Source organism: Lycium barbarum, chromosome 3 (genome assembly GCF_019175385.1).
Source record: "Lycium barbarum isolate Lr01 chromosome 3, ASM1917538v2, whole genome shotgun sequence".
Lineage (NCBI taxonomy): Eukaryota > Viridiplantae > Streptophyta > Magnoliopsida > Solanales > Solanaceae > Lycium > Lycium barbarum.
In genome coordinates, this window is record NC_083339.1 from 7351778 (window position 1) to 7375236 (window position 23459).

The 23459-nt window shown below is 39.9% G+C and overlaps 1 non-coding gene across 1 annotated transcript; it reads left to right on the plus strand.

Moving 5' to 3' along the window:
- Window positions 1-22889: 22889 nt before the first annotated feature.
- Window positions 22890-22996, plus strand: LOC132634507 (small nucleolar RNA R71). The gene has a single exon (XR_009580225.1). It is a non-coding gene; the product is annotated as a small nucleolar RNA R71 (small nucleolar RNA).
- The last annotated feature ends 463 nt before the right edge of the window (window positions 22997-23459 follow it).

The window sequence follows — 23459 nt, forward strand, 5'->3', positions numbered from 1 at the left end:
AACAACTAAATATTCTTTGCAAAAACTATAACCAAACATAACTCTAATTTCAAAATTCCTAATAAAATGAAAAATATTTGATTTTTATGGCCAAACACATACTAAGGCCCCGTTTGTCCATAGATACCAAAAATATTTTCACTTTTTTTTTTGGAATTTTGGAGTTGGAGTTGGAGTTGTGTTTGGCCATAATTTTTGAAATTGTAGTTTTTGGTGAAATGTAGTCATAAAAAATTAAAACAAGTTATTTGAGTTTTTGGTATTCCGAAATACAACTTCAAGTTGTATTTGAAATTCTCATGGCCAAATGCTGATTCCGGAAAAAAGTGGAAAAAAAAATTGGAATAAAGTGAATAATTTTTATGGCCAAACGGGGGCTAAGTATGAATATGAAATGGCATATTGAGAGAAAAGAACAGTTGGTTTTGGCTAGTGTGTGTGACCCCACTTCAAATTAGTTTTTTTTTTTTTTTGAAAAATAACACTTTATGTATATTTGGAGAAAATATTTATCCGAAATGACCCATATTTCTAATATTACTCGAAATGCCCTTTTATACATTATTATGCACTTTTATACAAGGTTGATACATTATTTACAGTAAATGTATAATGTTGTATATCGTGTGTATACTTTGCAAAAAGAAAAGAAGTTGGCTATGCGGATGTAAATTAAAAATATGGCTACGTGAATATAATATTTTATGATAGATTGTATAATATTAAAATAATCCCTTTTTTGTTTTCCATCGTTTGGATATCTGCATTGAAGTCTGATTAAATCCAAATTAGAGTCACGAACACATTAGGAGACAAAGTGCTCCTAACAAAGGCAACTCTATACTCAGGGAATTGAATCCGAGACATCTGATTAAGGATGATAAAATACTTTGTCGCTCTACTGCAACCTTTGTTGATTCAAAATGACCCCACTTGAAGTTATCATTGAAAACTCCATGCCTTTTCAAATCCTATGGTAAGAATTGAAGGATGAATACGAAAGTGTTTTTCAAATTAATTAGCTAGATATAAATTTTTATTTTTCAAAAATTATTTTTTGAGAAGTATTTATGATAAAAGTTATTTTTAAAATAAAGATTTTGAAAATATGGCCAAACAGACTATAATACATGAGATGGAGTGCATATAACTTGTTACATATATATATATATATATATATATATAAAAGATGTTTTTCACGGGTTTGAAATTTAATTTATGTATATACTACTTCTTTTGGAGGATGACAATTGTGTAAATACTTGCACATTTGGTTAGTAAACAGCTAGAACCGTGTTTAAGGGGAAGTTACATATTTAGCCTCTCGTAAAAAATAATTACACCGGTTGTTGAAGATACAAAAAATAATAGAGTTAGTTATACATATATCAAAAATATACATTTGTTGGCTATTATTTTGATGGAAGTCTAAATATAAAAATCAAATATGAACCTTTTACAAAATTATCCTGGTAGACTGGTAGGGTCAAAATTTCAGCAAATGATTTTCATCTTTGACTTACAAAAGGAACTAGTCTTTCCTATAATAATTAATACTAGTAGTAAATAATAAATAATGATCATTAGTTTGTACTAACTTGTACTACGAATTAATAATTTCAGATCAATAGTTGTAACGTGTACTACGCACTGAATGTTGAATTTCTTATGTTAAATTTATGATTTATCACGTCTGTAGTTCTCATTATTCAAAATGAACGAAGAGCCTCATAGTATAATTTAACTCATACACGATATCACATGATTAGTCAAAGTTTGTTATAGAACGTGCAGTGACTTTTTCAGGTATAAATATATGTATCTTATTTGGGTGAGTACATTTTTATTTTTGAATTACAATTCCTAGTGATTAAATACCTTCGGTTGTTAGAAAACATTGTTTTTCTGTTTGTTAATGGATTGTGACTTCTTTAGAGTTAAATAACGTTCCACTCAAAGTGAAGTTGATATTTTACCAAAATTATTTAGAAAAGTCTACTCTAGCAAGAACCAACTTAACCACTGCTATTTAATATATAAACGTAAATTTGAAGTAGACCCTTCTCTTCTTTATTCATTTTTACCTTCTTCTTTTTTTCAGAAAAGAACTTGGAGTAAATTAATCAGTGATAGGTACCATTTGTAATGATTAGTAGATTAGCTACCTCTTTTTCTCGCACAAGATGATGCCTTTCACTTTGAATTCTCTTTTTTATAATCAAATTGTGATGACACCATACATCACGTTTGTTTGAGATATTTCTTTTCAACTAACTGTCACGTCCCAAAATATCCGCTAGACGTGATTGGCACCCAGCAAACATCACCCGCCAGCGAATCATATATCATACTCTTAATCATTTACAAAAGCACTAAAAGAAAATAAGTGTAGGTGCAACAACGTTATTAATGATAAAAATGCGAAATAGTCGCCAACCAAATCCATAATCGATTTATGAAAACTAACCAACGATAAGATAAAAAGAATCTCTAGCCCACATCCCACGCTAAGACCATGGAGCATCTAACAAAGTTACATGAGTTTGAGTGTCGGGCATGTAAACCCAAAATAAAAGAAATAACTAGAAATAAACTAGATAAAGTTGAAATGGCTGCCTCCACGAACAATGCGGTGGCTCACCTCAGCAACAGAATCCACTCACGAAGTCTTCAATTACCAGCCTCGTTCTCAACGACAGTATCTGCATGGACATACAGGTAAGGAGTGAGTTATACATAAATATAACCCGGTAAGATCATCGACCTGCCACTTCAAACACCCCTGGAACAAGTGTCAGAAAATACAAACACACAACAGGCACAGAAATATTATGCACATGAATATATCATTATATAATAGCAACCAAGGTCCAAACCACTGTTTATCAAATATATTATATATCTCAACACAATTTACACTACGAACCATCATAAGTGGCAGTTAAAGAATTAGACAACACTATGAATCCACGGCAACATACACAATGTGCCAAATATGTCAAGAAGCATACACAATGCTAAGGGAAGCATACGCAATACCCCAATATCATCAAGAAGCATACACAATGCTAAGGGAAGCATACACAATGCCCCAATATAATCAAGAAGCATACACAATGCTAAAGGAAGCATACACAATGCCCCAATATCATGGCTCACAGCTATATCATATCACAAAATAATTTATAAAGAGAGTTTTGTATTATTTGAAAATAAAGTATATGGGGTTAGCCTTAAGGACCACCGATTCTGCCAAGCACACGCTCGCCCCAACACATGAACCAGGCAGACAAAACATATTTTTAAAACGGGTTTTGAAAGTACTCAAAGCTTAAAGTCTCACTTACCTCAAATTCACAATTCAAGCACACTTCCCAATAAATCAAAACTGCATTCTCGAATCTCCGGATTGCCTCAAACTACACAAAAACGAATTTAGAATTGTCAAAACCCTTAGGGTAAACCACTTCTATATTGTTAGAGGCTTAAACGGTTAAAGTCAAATTTTAAAGGACGAAAACGCCCTCTGGTCAATGTGTTCAAAACCCGACAAGACTTATGTTTTCAGAAAGGCCTTAATGAGAGGATTCCAACGATATATAGAAGTCTAAAATCCGACGCTATTTGCCCTTTCAAATCAATGATTTTGGTTGAAGAACCCTAGAGCTAAACTTTCTCAATTCCTCAAAATATCCCCATGTTTTCACCATAAAGATTCACCCATAATTATGTAATAAACTTAAATAAAAGATTAGAGTCATTACCTTGATGATTTGGGATGAAAGTTCTTGTTTTTATTCTCTCTTTTCCTTTCTTTTTCTCCCTTTCTTTTCCTTTGTCCCACTGATTTTTTTCTCCTTCTGTTGGCACGTTTCCCCCCTTTTTTTTTTTTTTTTTTTTTTCTTTCAGCAATTTAGTGATTCAAGTCTGATGGCTTAGCCATCAGAGCCATCAGAATTTTAAAGCCCCTTTTTTGTTTCTTTTTTCCTTTTCCTTTTCTTTGTTGGGCTTGGCCCACTAAATTGCTTCTTTTTCTATTTTCTCTTTAATTATAATTACGAATTTCTTTTCTTTTAAATTCCTTTTAGCTAAAATTACCAACTAAACCCTTATTTAAAAATTGGGTTATTACATTCTCCACCACTTAAAATAATGTTCGTCCTCGAACGGATCTTAGATCATACCTGTCACATCAAATAATTGAGGATATTTATCTTGCATATCCGTCTCAGACTCCCAAGTAGCCTTCTCGGATGGATGATTACGCCATAACACTTTGACTGAATATACCTTCTTCGACCTCAATTGTCGCACTTGCCTATCAAGAATAGATATCGGACCCTCCTCATAAGTCAAATTTTCATCGAGCTCCACATCCTCTGGTTGAATCTTATGGCTATCATCACCAACATATCGTCTTAGCATAGACACGTGAAATACAAGATGAACAGCAAACAATCTCGGAGGTAAAACAAGTTTATATGCCACCAACCCAATTCGATCCAAAATCTCATAAGGACCAATGTACCTAGGACTTAACTTACCTTTCCGATTGAATCTCATAACTCCTTTCATAGGGGATACTTTTAGAAAGACTTTTTCCCTCTTCATGAACTCCATATCACGTACTTTCTTATCTGCATAGGACTTTTTTCTGCCTTGTGCTGTCCGAAGTTGTTCTCGTATCAATGCAACTTTTTCCAAGGCTTGTTGAACCAGATCTGGACCTAATAGTTGTGCTTCGCCCGGTTCGAACCATCCAAATGGTGAACGACACCTGCGACCATATAGAGCCTCAAACGGCGCCATCTGTATACTCAATTGGTAGCTGTTATTATAAGCAAGCTCTGCCAAAGGCAATTGATCGTCCCAATGACCACCATTCCTCTAAAATCTGAATAACTCGCTCAGACTGCCCATCAATTTGTGGATGAAACCTGTGAACCCAACGACTTCTGAAAAGACTTCCAAAACTCAACAGTAACTTGTGCACCTCGATCAGATATTATAGAAATAGGCATACCATGTGTTATATCCCGCATTTTTGTGCCATCGGATAATTCAAGATAATTTCGGGAAGATAACAAGTAAGGCCTTATTTTTATTTTGTTTGGCATACGAGTTTTTTATGAAGAATTTAGAAGCGAAAATATTAAGAAAGGCTAGGGGCAAAAAGGTAAATTCGTAATATGACCCGTGGAAATATGGAGGAAGGCGAAGGGCAAATTTGGAATTTTAAAAATAATTTTCATGAAGTGCAAAACACAAAAAAAAAAAGTGGGCTTGTACAAGTGGGCCAAGTGGCCGGCCCAAGTAGATGGGCTTTAGCCCACATGGATTAATATCTCATGTGCATAAAAGATGACTAAGTCATCTTTATATTCATACTAGTCTCTAGAAATTTCAAGAAAATAAGAACAAGAAAAGAAGGAGAAACATTAAGGGGCCATTCGGCCATAGCAAAATCCCACAAGAACCTTGGACAATTCTTCACCAAAAATCATTCTCTTCTAGCCAAATAATCCATTGAAGGGTCCTTAGCATAGTAAAGTGGTTTTTGGAGCAAGAAAAACATATATTCACATAAGTTGGAAATTCTAGCCAATTGGAGAATCAAAGAAGAAGGTAAGAATTCATTCCCTTTATATGTTATGGATGTTTGTGTATGTTGTAGTGTATAAAATAAGTGAAATTCATGAAAAATATGAAAGTGGGGGTGGTGGCCGTGAGGTGTAGTATATGTGTGTGTGGCCGTGTATGCATATGGTGGTGTGGCCGTGTGGTGGTGGTGTAATATGGAAGAAAATGAGTCAATTTTATTTAGTGTGTTGGTTGTTGTTGAATGAATTCTATATTGCTAATAAAAGCTTAATGATCTTAGTGAAATTGTAGTAGTTGGAGATGTGTTTTAGAAGTTTATGTAAATTGAATATAATGTTCTTGCATGTATGGAAGATAATGTGGTTAGTATGATGTTATTGGTGTGTAAATTGTTAGGTTGTTATCGTTCTTATTGGAGTTGGAAGGTCGTGAAGGAAGTGGCATATTGATTGAATCGTTAGAATGTATTTTGAATAAATCGTTAATGTTGTTAGTATGATTGTTGATATTGTTGTTGATAGTTTGGCCGGGTTGAATTCCCGGATTGTTGTTGATTAGAATTGGCCAAGTTGAATTTTTGAGGATGGTGTGTTTACAGAGGAAGTGCTGCCGAAATTTCGGTAGACAAGTGTTACTTTAAGATTCCACTTCTAAATGCTCTAATTAAGGTTTGGTAAATGTGACCAATTTGTAGATTTTGGAGGATTTGGAACTTGAATTTGGAGGCGCGTAAGAAGCGGAAAAGGTATGTAAGGCTTCACCCTCCCTTCTTTGGCATGTCTTAGACATAATAGGCTTGGATACGAACCTCAAGGAACACTCTACTTCTAGAAATCCGAGTTTGAGTTTGACCCTTATTCATTCAATAGAATAGAATTAGATATTTCATGAATAGTTGCAAGAATTGCTTAAACACCTAGAACTTGCACAAATGGAACCCGATTACCTTAAAACTCTCACAAGTGACGTCATGAAATGTAATGTACGTAAATTGTGTACGCCGCCTCATTCGACCCGAGGTGGGCCCATTGTTTCCGGATTTTTCTTTATTGTTTCGTTTATCAAACGATAAGTGTTGTAACTATTCAAACGAGAATATTCCTATGATGATAATGATAACGATGATGTTAAGGAAGAGAATATGTCTATGATAAGTATGACAGGAATGATTCCATAACTAAAAGTCTTAAGTTAAGGATTCAATGTGGGTATGCAAGTGTCAAACTAGTTCTTGACCCTTAATTCCATTCCTTGGTTATGTCCCTAATTTCTAAAGATTTCAAAGCATATGAATTGACGTCTATGATGTCCATGATTTCATTCTATGTTTTCTTTTAATGCTATCCTCCGTGATAGTCTCGCCTTATAATACTTGTTCCTTCAAGGTGAGACAAAGCGACCACAGTTATTCCATAATGTAATCGGAGGTTACCGACCTTACGTCACTCTGATGGACACATGAATTTCCTTGGGCTCTCATGCATGCTATATATGTATATGTATATGTATATGTACATGGGGGGAGGGAGGGAGATATGGAGGGGAAGGGACATATGTTGCATTGCCACCTGGTCAGCTGGCGTTATCATCCCGGACGAGGGATGCCCGGGCGCGGGATATATGGGCGAGCCGACGTATTTCGGCGCTATGTGGGCGAGCCGACGATGTTCGGCGCTATGATATGATACGACATGATATGATATGACATGATATGATATGACATGACATGATACGATATGATATGATATGCTATGATACGACATGATATGATACGACATGATATGATATGACATGATACGATACGATATGATATGCTATGACACGACATGATATAAGTTCTATTTTCTATGTCTATGATATAAGCTCTATTTTCTATGTCTATGAAAAAGAAATGTTTTTTTTAAAGGGAAAGACAAACATGCATGGTATCCGGCCTAAAACGTATTCCTATGTATAGGTTACCTTCTTATCTCATTACACGCTCTACGATCCTATGATATTGTTATTCATACTTTATGTTTCTGTTTGTATTATCTTCCATGCCTTACATACTCGGTACATTATTCGTACTGACGTCCCTTCTTGTGGACGCTGCGTTTCATGCCGTGCAGGTCAGCAGGTAGACAGATTTGACTCCTAGGAGCTCCATCAGCAGTACTGTAGCAGTGCTCCAGTTGTTCCGGAGCCTCTGTTTCTTGGTACTACTTTTGTGTATCTACTCGGGCACGGCAGAACCCGGCCCTTCATGTATATGTATATGTACTTTGTTTAGAGGCTCGTAGACAAATATGTACAGTTAGATGTTTTGCACTTTTGTTCGTTCTTGAGGTTGTATAACATGTTAGCAGAGTTTACTAACACATGATTATGGTTATGCTATTAATGACAGTATTAAGTAAAGAAATAACGGTATAACTCATACGGCCCACTTAGTAATAAGAATAAGATACGAGATAGGGGGGGTGCTCGGTACAAGTATCGGGTACCCGTCGCGGCCCCTAGTTGGGTCGTGACACAATGAAGTCGTACTATCTCACAGAGGTAAATATTTGTTAACTGCTCTGCGGTATGAGTAACCCGAACTAGTATAAAATGAGCGGATTTGGTGAGTCTATCCACAATCACCCAGACTGAGTCATGTTTCTTGAAAGTATTCGGCAAACCAACTACGAAATCCATCGTAATCCTTTCCTACTTCCACTATGGGATAATCAAGTTTTGCATTACTCCGCCGGGTTTTTGATGTTCATATTTGACCTGCTGACAATTTAAGCAACTTGTCACATGTTTCAAAATATCAGCCTTCATACCTTTCTACCAATATAATCCACGCAAGTCTTGGTACATCTTCGTAACACTTGGGTGGATGGAGTATCACGAGCTATGAGCCTCTTCAAGAATTAGTTGCCATAGGAATACACAGTATACCATGACAATGTAACACGCCTTCGCCATCAATAGAGAATGACTTAACGCCCCCATTTTGCACTCGATCTCGCAGTCTAGCAAGATGGGGATCTTCATATTGGCAAGTTTTGACCTGCCCCACTAAGGACGATTGTGCCATTATAACTGCAAGTAACCTGCCCTGTACTGTATGATCAATCCGAACTCCGCGGTTGGCTAATGCCTGAATATCCTTAGCCATAGGTCGTTCTTCAGCAGTAAATCGGGCCAAGCTGCCCATAGACTTTCTACTCAAGGCGTCTGCCACCACATTCGCCTTACCAGGATGATACAAAATAGTAAGATCATAATCTTTAAGTAACTCTAACCATCGTCTCTGTCTCAAATTCAGATCTCTTTGCTTGAATATGTATTGCAAACTCTTGTGATCAGTATAGATTTCACACGGCTCACCATAAAGATAGTGACGCCAGATCTTGACTGCAAATACAACTACGGCCAATTCTAAGTCATGAGTTGGATAATTCTTCTCATGTTTCTTTAGTTGTCGAGACGCATAAGCTACCGCTTTACCATTCTGCATCAAGACACAACCCAACCCAACTCGAGATGCATCACAATAAATAGTGAAACCACCCTCATCAGTAGGTAAGGTCAAAATCGGAGCCGTAGTCAATGCAGTCTTTAATTTCTGAAAGCTTTCTGAACATTCATCTGACCACTGGAATACCACACCTTTCTGAGTTAAACGTGACAATGGAGCAGCTATCTTCGAGAAACCCTCCGCAAACCTTCTGTAATATCTAGCTAGTCCCATGAAGCTGCGTATTTCTGTGGGAGTAGTGGGTTGAGGCCAATCTCGAACTGCTTCAATTTTCTTTGGATCAACTTGAACCCTATCTCGGGACACCACGTGTCCTAAAAAGAAACTGTGCTCAACCAGAACTCACATTTTGAGAACTTGGCATAAAGCTTTCGTTCTTTAAGTGTCTGTAGCACAATTCTCAAGTGTTGTCCATGCTCAGCCTCACTCTGAGAGTAGACCAAAATATCATCAATGAACATAATCACAAAATGGTCTAAGTATGGCTTGAATACCCTGTTCATGAGGTCCATAAATGTTGCGGGGGCATTAGTCAGCCTGAATGACATCACCAAAAATACGAAGTGTCCATATCTTGTCCGAAAAGTTGTCTTCGAGATGTCCTCAGTCTTGATTCTTAGCTGATGATAACCTGATCTCAAGTCGATTTTGGAAAAATGAGTAGCACCCTGCAGTTGATCAAACAAATCATCAATACGAGGCAATGGATACTTGATACGCTCAAATTACACCTATTAATGGCGTAAAGCGGACGTTGTCAAATATAGTAACCCAACAAGGTTGGGATCGAATCCCACAGGGAATATGGAGAGAAAAGAGTACTAATCGTATGCGATACCAGTCTTTAAATGCTTTAATCCTATTCCAGATAGTTTGAATTGATTGTTGAATAATGTAATTTAATACTTTGACTTAAAATGTAATTAATGTGAGAGAGAGAGAGACTAAGGTTGTGTTCCCCAATTTGATTAGATATTATGCTTCAGGTTTCAAAGTGATATACTTCTAATGGTTGTTCTATGAATATGCACTTGGTCTCTTAAAGACTTCTTAATGTTTCCCAACAGTTAAGCAGTATTTCCTCTTTACGATTCTTCCGAATATAAAAGAGTTACAATCGAAGAGCGACCAATGATGCCAATTTAGACTTATTCTTATTCCTAAGTTAGTCTATTAAACGAGGGTTAACGCCTCGAGTCATTGTTATTCAATCTTACCAATATTGACTTTCTTTCCCAAGAAAAGTCAATATAATGGCTTCGGCTAATGCTTGCAATCATTACCCAACGTTACAACTCAAAGATAGAATAAATAACAACAACCATTATGCATATATCAATAATAGAAACCCATTCACATAATACCCATCATGGGATTCACAACCTTAGAATTGAAATTAGCTACTCATAATGTTTCTTGACAGAAAAAGCTTAAAGATTAACATAATACACTTACAATACTAATACAAGATGGAATGAGAGTGAAGTTGTTGCCTTAAATGCTCCAACCACTTCAAGATTAAAAACCTAGGGTTTATGCCTCTAAAATAAAATCTGAATAATGAATTAAAACCCTACATTATGTATTTATAGAGCCAAAAATTGCGCCAAGTTTCTGGACAAAAATGCCCTTATGCCGCATTGTTACGGACCGTAACTCAGGTTACGGTCCGTCCTTCATTTTGTCATTTGACCACTTTGACGTTACGGCCACCATGCGACGGACCGTACCCTGTGTTACGGTCCGTCCTTCTGAAGCGTAAGTGGTGACAATTACTTGGCAACTCTCTGGAATTTTGGATGATGTTACGGTGAAGGGTTACGGACCGTAACATGAGTTACGGACCGTAACACTAAACCGTAACACTGAAGGTTTTATTGAAACTCTCTGGAAATTTAGCTCATGTTACGGTGACATGTTACGGACCGTAACATGAGTTACGGACCGTAACACTCCACCGTAACACTGATGGTTTCAATGAAAACGTTCTGGAAATTCAGGCCCTGTTACGGTTCAAAGGTACGGACCGTAACATGAGTTACGGACCCTGTTACGGTCCGTAACATGAGTTACGGTCCGTAACATGAGTTACGGAGCGTCGCTTAGCTCCAATTTGTCCGTTTTTTCAGCATTACTTCTCATTTCCGATCCTTAGTTAATCAACCCTATAAAACATAAAAATAACATAAGAAACAATGTAAAAACACTTAAAATCAAGCAACATGTCTAGTTACAAAGGCATAAAATGTGCTAAAATTCACGGCACATCAACACCCCCAACTTAAGCTTTTGCTTGTCCTCAAGCAACTACAACAATACTCGCTACTAACACACGACATCTTAGCAAAATAAGAATGACTACGGTGGGTTTGGCATGTGCTTCTAGCACGGACTCTTCGATCCAAGAAAAATATTTAGGCTCTTATCCATCTCCTGTTTGTGACACAAAACGCACATTTCAGAAAATTTTCAATTAACTATGCAACCTCAATTAATGACACAATCATAGTACAGGGGTCTCTATGCACATGAATTTCAACTTCCGGAAAGCCAGTTACTTTGAAACCTACAATCCTTATGCCCTCACATAGACCAAAAAATGTCTCAACACACATTTACGACATAAATGGGACAGAAGACTAAAGAGACAGAAGAACACTCACACTCACAAAGAAATTTGCATACCATGCGTGCACAAACCATAGGCTTGCCTTTATTTTCCATGCATTCAACTCTGAACAATTTGATCGTGATCACATTAGGACTTTTTGGGCTTGTAACGTTAGCTTAGGGACGGGTAGGATGAATATTTGGGTATCGGTGACTCACTCTCCTCGACACTTCTTTTTGACTTCATTCATCATTCTTCCTATCATTTCCGACCCTCCATCTTTAGCGTGGATTTATTTAGAACTTATATACCTATATATCTAAAAAAAAAAAAAAAAAATTTTATATATCCACGCTGAATTATGTCCCTTTATATTCGTGATCACCCCCAACAGGCCTTTGGCCTCATTTTCCGCATCTTGACTTATCACCCCCAACTTAGGCTTTTAGCCTCATTTTTCGCACTTTTGACTTGTCACCCCCAACTTAGGCTTTTAGCCTCATTTGTCATTCTTCCGTGTCAAGGAGGGACTTGGTGCCAAATGGGTTTATTCACAGAAGGGAAATAGGTTAGTTCATGGTTAATCGAAGAAAAAGTCTATAGGCTCAAAAATGGGAGACTAGGGATCATTTTCTGTACGGGCCAGGCTCATTTAAGATACTTGGGGGTTAATACAAAGAAAGCCTAAGATCACTTCACAATCAAATTCTCCTTAGAATTCACGCACGACCAACCGGGCAAGTTCTAGATTGCAAGCATCATATGCAAATAGAAGCTAAAAACTCACCACACAATGGTATAAGGATTGTTTAAATATTCCGACTTCATTTCCGTTTGAAGATTTCATATGCATAAACACCCTTTCTTTGCAATGTCATTAAAAGAACCATACATGTCAATATCAACAACTCATTTTTGATGTATATCACAAATTATTTTTCGGAGGGATATCATTGAACTTGTAAAAACCATTTATATCTATGCTAGAAACACGGACCACTACCACTTAAGTCATCATTACTTTACTTCTATATTAAACATCCTAAACATGCTAGGTTTAACATACACATAGCATTCTTCGGGAATAGAAACACATAGCAAAGAACAGCTGAAGAACGTCCTAACACATACTTGCTAATAAAAATAATACCAACAAAACAAAACAATAACAATTGTCTTAAACACATGCTTATTATCACAATTTTGGGATAAAATACCTATCAAAACAAAAATACTAAAAACAATATCCAGTATACTAAAACAGCAATCCCAACAACCAATCAGTAAATACCACACCCCCAACTTAAAAGCATGCATTGCCCTCAAAGCATCAATATAACGCATTAAAAAATGGAAGGCCTCCCTGGAGCGCACTAGGCACTCGGATCTGTCAAAGCATCATGGGGTGGAGCAGTGGGTGGGGAAGAAATACGGTGAGCCGGCTCAATGGGCTGAGCTGAGCTAGAAGTAGCTCCTGCGGTGTCAGAACTTAACCGGGACTCCTGGCGGATTCTTTTCAAAGTACGCCGCTCCTCTTCCTCATTCTGTGGGCACAACTCAGCATATGGATCAAGACTTTGGAGAATGGGCTCGAGATCTGGCGATGCTCTGCTTCGCTTCCCTTTGTCCACAGAGGGGATATCCTCCTCCAACTCCTCGTCGTGCTGTTCCTCAACCGTGTCTTCGTTGTCATCATCCCCTAGTAGGCTCTGAACCGGATGGTATAGGCTCTGTACCAACTCCGTGTGTACTTTAGGAACCTGGTCTGTCGCCACAGCCACTTCCTGGGCCTTCAATTTCTGCACATCATCCTTGACAGACCGCAACTCACTCCGAATAGTGCTCAATTCCAATGTAGGGTGTGTCCTAGTCAGCTCAGTCATCCTGCCCTCAATACTATCTATTCGGGAGTGGATTTGTAGGTGGTCCGCAGCCATTTGTTCTTTTATCGGTCGCAGCGCTGCATCAATAGCCCTTTTTGTGTATAATTTTAGCTCAGTCATGATCTGCTTGACCTGCCTATCTGTGCGATCCACTTGCTGGACCACTGCCCCAAAATTGTCCCGGTTGAACATCATTTTTCTCGCAAGCTCGGGTAGGACTCCTGGTATTGCCTGCGGTGGTGCTGGGCTTGCTCCAGTGGAAGAGGTAGGACCACCCGAAGTAGGTGCGGCTGGAGATGGCATAGGCTGTGTAGCATGATCAGCCGGTGGAGCCTCAGAATCTGTGGGCTGATCCGCAGCAGCTCCCTCTTCACCCATGATAGCCAAGGGTATAACATCTGACCCCGTAGGCCCCTCCGGCACCTCAGAAACCGATGCAGAGGGCAACGAACCCTGGCTCAACACCTCATTTTTCCCCTTTGTGATGTCATAAATATGGATAGAAATCACACTGTGATCGATATGGGGTAGGGGTTCTGGTTCTGCACGCAAGCATAGTAGCGTAAACAGGCATGGATGAATGAGGGAAGTGGCCGGCTGGGTGGCTCTCTCTCGGAGGTCTTCGGCTATCAGTCGTCCGAAGTTGATCTTATATCGCGACATTATGGAAGCCACAAGAACAGCCCTGTCTGGAGTCAAATAATTATTTGATTGGGTAGGACGGATGCGGAACAGAACAATTTGCCACCAAAACTTTGCCTCTGGCGTTAGGGTGTTTTTCCAAATCCGCGTGGTGGCTGTCAACTTTGGCACTATGGCCCATTCAGGATCTGTTGACCGTGCAATAACAGAAGCTACCCATTTTCGGACGGGGATTGTATCCTTCTGTTCAATTTTGTAGGCAAACTCCCCTTCTTCCGCTGCTATAGGATCTATATAATCTTCCCCGAATAGTGTTTTATTTATAACCGATGGAGAGACATCTATCTTATTTGTCCGGAATACAACCTCATTCATTGCCGGTACTTGAGTTGCTCACTGCCCTTTCTTCACTACTTTGAATACAGCTACCCCATATGAAGCGTAGCATTCCCTAACAAAAACCGATATGTAGGACCCAACGGGGTTTTTCAAAAACTCCAACTTGTGGAATCGGATAGTATCACTAATGCCGGGATATCCTTCTATTCCATCGAAGATGACATTCCGTTCCTCAAAAATACTCCGCCTTGGGTCCATTCCCTCACCTTTTACCCGCTCACACCCCTTGTTATACAAATCTTCAGATCCCTCCACATTAAACCGGAGGATCTTCTCAGTCATAGCTTGCAGCCGAATGTCAATTTTCCTCCTTTCCTGTTCGCGCTCTTTTTCGCGCTCCTCCGCAGTAGGCTGTCTAATGGGTGGTTGAGGTCGGTGTGTTGGTGTGATAGCCCGCTGGGGTTCACTTTGGCTCGACGAACTCGACGAGCTCGACTCTCTCAACTCCTCAGTCGAGGAGGAACTTTCTGATTGTGGGTCTGGTTGGCTGGGTGCAACTGGTGGGGGTGGCTTGATAGGTGCGACCGGCCTCTTTTTAGGCCTGGCGTCCTTGATCAGATCGTCGTCGCGCAGCCGTGAGGTTACCTTGCTTGCAGCACGACCTTTTCCTTTTTGCGCGACCTTAGGTGAAGCCTTCTTTGATTGTCGTGGTTTACCCATACCTGTGGAAGGAAAAGTTAGATATGATGTACGAGAAGTTGTTAAAAAAAATTAGACACCTTATGAATTTAAGCTAAGGACTTTAATTAAGCCAGGTACCGTAACACAGTCGACGGACCGTCGATGGTGTTACGGGTCGTATCTTCAACCGTAACTCAAATGGTTCAATTAAGCAAAGGGACCGTAACACAGTTGACGGTCCGTATCGTAGGATACGGTTCGTAACGTCTCACCGTAACATGATCAAAATTTCCAGAAAAGTTACTGGAAATTTGAGAGGTGTTACGGTCCGTCACTCGTGTTACGGTCCGTAACACCTCACCGTAACGTCTGTCAAAATTCCAGAAGGTTTTCATGGAATCCATCGATGTTACGGTGTGGTGTTACGGTCCGTAACATAGGATACGGTCCGTAACATCCCACCGTAACATCAGCCAAATTTCCAGAAAGTTTTCATGGAAATTATCGGTGTTACGGTCCGTAACGTACGTTACGGTCCGTAACACATAATGACGGGCAACGGATTAGCAAATAAATGACTTGGCCAAATTTTCTCGTTTTAAGCACGAGGCCAAGATTTTTGACTTAATGTCCCATGGGTATGTAGTAAAACAATATTATATCCCCTCACATGCCTCGGGTTACTCAGACTTCACCCGGTTTTATTAAAGTTTTCATTGGGGACTTTTATCGAACAGTTGGTGGGCAAACCGATTTAGTAATTTCACAAATGAAACCTTTAACCGGATTTGCCCTCCAATTCAGTGGGAAGCAATTGCTTGTGCCCAAGAATCTTTTAAACAGCACCAATACCAATCCCAACCCCCAACCATTATCAAATCCCCCATAACTTATCAATTGAAATTCAAACTCAATCAACACAGCCCAAAACACGAATTTCAACGCATATTATACGAAATTACTCAAGAGCATCATAGAACTCGCATTGATAGCTAAAAGAAAAGAGCAAAGACATGTAATACCTGATCGTTGGCGATTGTAAGGATGAAACTCAAACTTACAACAGGGATTGTGATAAGAAGATAGTAACAGCTTTTTAGAGAAATATGGGGGAGAATGGAAAGATGAAGAGAGGAGGATGTGAAGAAGAGAAGAGAGGATTTATGAGGGAGAGGGAGTTGAAAAACATTTTAAGAATTCTTTTAATTTGAAATGGGAACCGTCGGTAATGTATTTAAACATTTCCGACAATTACGTTACATGTTACGGACCGTATCCTGAGATACGAACCGTATCTTGTGTTACAGTCCATCAAACGACCCCGTTTCACTTATTCATTAATGACCTGGCAGTCTAATCGACGGACCGTAACTCGTGTTACGGTCCGTATCACCTGGCGTAACATGTTGAAAATTTCCAGTGAAACCCAGATTTTGTATCAAAGTTACGACCCAGTGTTACGGTCCGTAACACGTACGACGGACCGTAACTTGTACCGTAACACTTTTCCTCATCCTTCAGTGATTTTTTCTTTTTTTCCTTTTGCCTGTTACGCTTCATGATACGACCGTAACATGAGTTACGGGCCGTAACATGGAGCGTCTCGCCTTGGATCACTCAGCAGTTATTTGGTCCCTTCAGTTCTCAAAATCCCACCACATTAGCACATCAACAACACAAAAGAATACAAGGAAAATACAAACTTTAAACTACTTACAAAGCAGTAAATGTGGGTTGCCTCCCACACAGCGCTTGGTTTAACGTCACAGCTCGACGTGGTACCTCATTTTCGTGTTCAGGAGCCATATTTCAAACGATACCTATCCACGACCTTACCATCATCAATACACCAATGGTAATGCTTCACTCTTTGTGCATTCACCTTAAAAGTCCGAGTGCCATCCTCGGATTTCACCTTAATGACGCTTCCATTTGGGGACACACTCATAATTTCAAAAGGACCAGACCAACGGGACTTTAACTTGCCTGGAAAGAACTTCAGGCGTGAATTGTACAACAAGACCAAGTCTTTTAGCTGAAAATCCCTTTTTAGGATCTTCGTGTCATGATAGTATTTCATCTTTTCCTTGTACAGTGTTGCACTTTCATAGGCATTGTACCTAAATTCATCCATCTCGTTGATTTGAAACAACCGCAGCTTGGTTGCTTCATGCCAATCCATATTCAGCTTTTTCAATGCCCAAAGGGCTTTATGCTCAAGCTCAACAGGCAAATGACATGCCTTCCCAAATACCAACTTATACGGTGAAGTCCCTATAGGCGTTTTGAATGTCGTGCGATATGCCCATAAAGCATCATCCAACTTTTTAAACCAGTCAGTGCGATTCACATTGACCGTCTTTGCCAAGATGCTTTTTATTTCTCTGTTTGAGACCTCAACCTGACCACTCGTCTGAGGATGATATGGAGTGGCAACCCTGTGATGCACGCCATATTTTTCAAGAAGATCAGCAAATGGTTTATTGCAGAAATAAGATCCACCATCGCTAATAATAGCTCTAGGAGTGTCAAATCTAGTAAAGATGTTCTTTTTGAGAAACGCATTGACTCTCCTACCATCATTGTTAGGCAAGGCCACCGCCTCCACCCATTTGGAGACATAATCCACTGCGACAAGAATGTATTTCAGGCCGTAGGAGCTCACGAAGGGCCCCATAAAATCAATTCCCCATACATCAAATAGCTTCACCTCAAGAACAAAGTTCATCGGAGTTTCATACCTCCAACCTATTGTGCCCTGGCGTTGGCATTTATCACAAGAGCGTGCCAACATATTTGCATCACGATAAATGACTGGCCAGTAGTAGCCACACTCTAGCACCTTGGTTGTTGTTCGATTTCCACTGTGATGTCCACCAACTGGAGAATCATGGCACGCTTTCAAAATGTCCATCACCTCAGATTCCGCTAGGGCTGTGCATGTTAACGGTTAAACCAATAACCCGAACCGATTATTGGGTTATTGGGTTAATGGTTCGGGTTAATAGATTACCGGTTCGGGTACCGGGTGGTGTTTTTGGGTTATTGGCTTATTGGGTCGGGTCGCGGGTTGACCATTTTTGTTAACGGGTTACCCGATAACCCGATAACAATTTAATTAATTACACTTCTACCCTTTCATATATATTAAGTCACTTACACTACAATTAGGGTTACTTCATTTCATTTCATAAAACAGCCTCTCTGCCTCTCTTTAAGCCTCTCTTACGTCTTACCCATTCAATTACAACAGGAACCATTAGAGTACTCTAACAAGAGGAAGCAAGCCCCTAATCTGAATGAAATATGCACTTCAATTTACAAAGATATAATTGACACATCACCTAACAGTTTGGGTCATTATGCAAATTTAATTATGCAAGCTCCATTGATGGTTTTGCCTTTGTCGCTGCTGCCTAGTGCCCACACGATGCAGCAATGTTTTGAGTATGATAGAGCAGTAACAAATCATTAAATTTCTTGTAGTAGTAAATGCAATTTAAGATTATTCTTAGATCTTGGTACAAGAAGTAGTTCTCTGTGCATGATTTTGCTTGTACAAAGTGGTCAAGCCATTTTTTTGTTGTGTGAAATCTTAACGGTTAAACCGATAACCGAACCGATAACATACAACAACCGATTAACCGATAACCCATTAACCGATATTTTAACGGTTCTTTAACGGTTTAACATGTCTACAAACCGATAACCAATAAGTTAAACCGATAATTTTGAAACCCGAACCGAACCGACCGATATGCAGCCCTAGATTCCGCCACACATCTCCGAATCATATTGTCAGCACACGTTCTGAATAAGTAAGGCTCATCCCAACAATACTGTCGGCAGTCTCTCAAGAACTTCTTCTTTTGATATGTCTTCAACTCTTCAGGAACGATGCCAGTTACCAAATAATTGGCAATATCGGCATACCATGGTGCCACATCATTGGAAATGACCAAAACTCTTTCATCCGGGAAAGTGTCATCAATATCTAGCACATCACTCGGTCTCCCTGGTGCTTCAAGTTTGGAAAGATGGTCAGCTACTTGATTTTCTGACCCTTTCCGGTCTTTGACTTCAAAGTCAAATTCCTGTAGCAACAAAACCCATCTTATCAACCGAGGCTTAGCATCCTTCTTCGCCATCAAATAGCGCAATGCAGCATGGTCAGTGTGAACCACTACCTTGGCACCCAACAAATAAGCCCGGAACTTTTCAAAAGCATAAACAATGGCAAGTAATTCTTGTTCCGTTACTGTATAGTTTAGCTGAGCTCCATTCAATGTTTTGCTGGCATAATAAATTGGGTGCAGGATTTTGTTTAGCCGCTGACCAAGCACAACTCCAATTGCAAGACCACTGGCGTCATACATTAATTCAAAGGGAAGTGACCAATCTGGGGACACAACAATAGGTGCGGAGATTAATTTTAGCTGCAACTCGTTGAACGCCTTGATGCACTTCTCATCAAAATTGAATTTGGATTCTTTTTCTAAGAGTTTGCACATGGGATTTGCAATTTTGGAGAATTCTTTGATAAACCTTCTATAGAATCCGGCGTGCCCCAAGAAACTCCGAACTCCTTTTACTGAAACGGGCGAAGGGAGTTGTGAAATCACATCGATTTTAGCTTGATCAACCTCAATCCTTTTTTCTGAAATCTTATGGCCAAGGACAATGCCCTCCTTGACCATAAAATGACACTTCTCCCAGTTGAGCACGAGGTTGGTTTCCTCACACCGTTGTAGCACCCGATCAAGATGACCCAAACATTCATTGAATGAATCTCCCACCACAGAGAAATCATCCATGAAAACTTCAAGAAAGTTTTCAACCATATCAGAGAATATGGACATCATGCATCGTTGGAAGGTAGCTGGTGCATTGCAAATACCAAATGGCATCCGGCTGAAAGAGAATGTCCCATAGGGACAAGTGAAAGTAGTCTTTTCTTGGTCTTCCAACGCAATGTTGATCTGGTTGTATCCTGAGTACCCATCCAAGAAACATTAATAAGATCTTCCGGCTAGCCGATCAAGCATTTGATCAATAAAAGGCATAGGGAAGTGGTCCTTGCAAGATGCGGTATTCAGCTTCCGATAGTCCATACACACTCTCCAACCGGTGACAGTCCTTGTCGGAATCAACTCATTTTTAGAGTTAGGGACAACAGTGATGCCCCCTTTCTTTGGCACACACTGAACTGGGCTTACCCATGGACTGTTGGAAATCGGGTAAACCACCTCAGCATCTAACCACTTAATAATCTCCTTCTTCACCACCTCTTGCATCGGTGGATTTAATCTTCGCTGATGCTCAACACTCGGCGAACTTTCCTCCTCCAACTGTATTCGGTGCTCACAAATTCCGGCGGGAATCCCCCGGATGTCTGCAATAGTCCAACCCAGAGCTCTTAAATGCTTCCTCAAGACTACGATGAGTCTTTGAATTTGGCCCTCATTCAGAAGTGATGACACAATAACTGGAAGAGTAGCATTTTCTCCAAGAAATACATATTTAAGATGGGATGGTAGTTTCTTGAGTTCCAGTTTTGGTGGCTCAATAATTGATGGTTTTGCTGGAGGAGTTGTTCGTTTCTCTAAATCAAGAGATAATTTCTTGGGCTCATAAGAGTAAGACCCCAGACCTGTGAGTGAATTCACTGTCTCATTATGTCCCTCCATTTGTTCGGCATCAAAATTTACCAAGATGGCCAACAATGCTTCGCTCAAGCATTCTTCCTCCATTTTAAATTCCACTGCTTCATCCACCTCGTCAACAGAGTTTATGACTGAAATGCTTTGATAAGGACTAGGTAATTTCATGCCTTTACTAGCGTGAAAAGTCACCTCCTCATCGTTCACCCGGAACTTTATTTCGTGCTTTTCGGAGTCCATAAGAGCCCTCCCTGTGGCAAGAAAAGGTCTTCCCAGAATAATAGGGATTTCTTGATCAATAGCACAATCAAGAATCACAAAATCTGCAGGCAGTAGAAATTCCTCAATTTGAACCAGCACATCATCAACTACCCCAACTGGCCTTTTTATTGTTCTGTCAGCCATCTGCAACCTCATGGTAGTTGGCCTTGGCATCGCTAGCCCCGATCTCTTAAATATTTCCAGGGGCATAAGATTTATGCTAGCCCCGTTATCACACAAAGCCCTGGCAAAATTTTGCTGCCCTATGGTGCATGGAATTGTGAATGCTCCCGGATCTTCCCTCTTTTGCACTGTAGTTTTGGAAAGAATGGCACTAACGCGGTGAGTGATACCCACAGTGTCGTGTTTCAATGGATTTTTCTTCTTTGTTAGGAGATCTTTCAAATACTTAGCAAAGCCAGGCATTTCTTGGACAGCATCCATGAACGGAAAATTCATCGTTAACTGCTTGAGTTGATCATAAAATCGCAAGCACTTCTCATCTTCTGTTTTTCTCACCAGACTTTGAGGAAAAGGTGGTGAAGATTTGAACAATTGGCTCAAAGGGCGAAGAGCACTGGAAAGTTTTGCCTTCCCCTTTTCCTGGTTTTCCACCGGTTCCTTTGGTTTATTAAGATTCAGCTCTTTTTCAACTACAATGGGGACTTCCTCCCCTGCTTCTTCCTCGACAATATCATCCAATACATTAGGCTGCGCTTCTTTTTCAACAATTGGTTCCTGATCAATTGGCTTTTTATTGTCACCCTGAAGTATTTTTCCACTTCTGGTGCTAATGGCAAGTACATTCTCCACAGAGTTCACTCCACTACCTTTTGGATTAGGAACTGTATCACTCGGTAATTGTCCCCGTTGAGGAGTATGCACTTCTCGGGAAAGGTCTCTGAATTGCGCTTCAAGCTTCTGAATGGAAGCTGAATGCGATAGTTGGACCTGGGACATTCCCTTGATTGTGCTCTCTGTTCTGTCTTGATTCATCAGCATTTTCTTCATCATACTCTTCAGTTCTGCAGAATCATTAGACGTGTTGCCAGCAGAGTTAGTAGCTGAATTATCTCTCCATGGCTGGGAATTGGATGCTTGCCCCCGTAGGTGGAATGTAGGGGTTAGAGCTCTTGTTGCCATAATTATAGTTATTGTAATTCCCTTGATTGGGATTACCCTGATCAGTTCTTCCATAATTATTTCCTTGGTAATTTTGTTGAGGCATTTGCCATGGGTGATTACCGGGACCTTGGTAGTTTTGCCGTTGATAACCCCCTTGCGAGTTATTGACATAATTCGCATCCTCATATTGTGGTTGCCCCTCAAGATAAGTTTCGTCAGAAACTTGATACATTCCGGGAGCATGAGGTGGCATCTCATCGACAGCATTTACACATTTGGCCTCTTTCTCCATAAGCCTTTTGGATAATAAATCCATGGTGGTTTGCAATTGAGCGAACGCATGATCTCGCTCATGATTTTCTTTGGCCACCGCGGCCACAGAGGGACTACCATATGATAGGATTTCGCTATCACTCGAATGCCAGGCTTGATTATTGGTAGTAAGCTTGTCGAGCAACCGGGTGATGTTGACAAAGGATTTGTCCATGAAGCATCCCCCAGCTGCAGTGTTGACAGCTATTTGATTCATTGTATCTAGCCCCTTGTAGAACTTCTCTGTGAGAATTGCATCTGGAAATCCATGAGTCGGAGATTGAGCTAGATAATATTTGAACCTCTCCCATGCAGCCTATAGTTGTTCCCCTGGAAGTTGTTTAAACCCAAAAATCTTATCCCGAAGCTCAGCCTTTTTGCTGGGTGGGAACCATTTTTTTAGAAAGATATTGGCCAGCTCATTCCAGGTATGAATAGTATTGCTCGAGAGCTTTTCATACCATTCCCTAGCTTGGCCAGCTAAGGAATATTTGAAAACCCGCAGTCGCAGTGCATCAGCAGGAACAGCACCTTGAGATTGTTGGGAACATACATGCACGGAATTCTTTAGGTGTCGAAGTGGACAGTCCTCCTAAGAATTTCGGAAATAGCCTTCAAGTTTCAATAGCTGATAGATAGAACTATCAATTTTGAAATTAGTATTTCCTGTTCTCGGGGGAACTACAGCAGAAGCATAATCAGCTTCGTCGATGAATTCTGCAAATACATTCTCATCCTCCTCTTCTTCTGGTGCAGGATGGTTCACTTGGATCCCCCCTTGGTTCCCTTGATTGCGATGGGGTCTTCCAGCCATGTTCACCTGGTTCACTAAA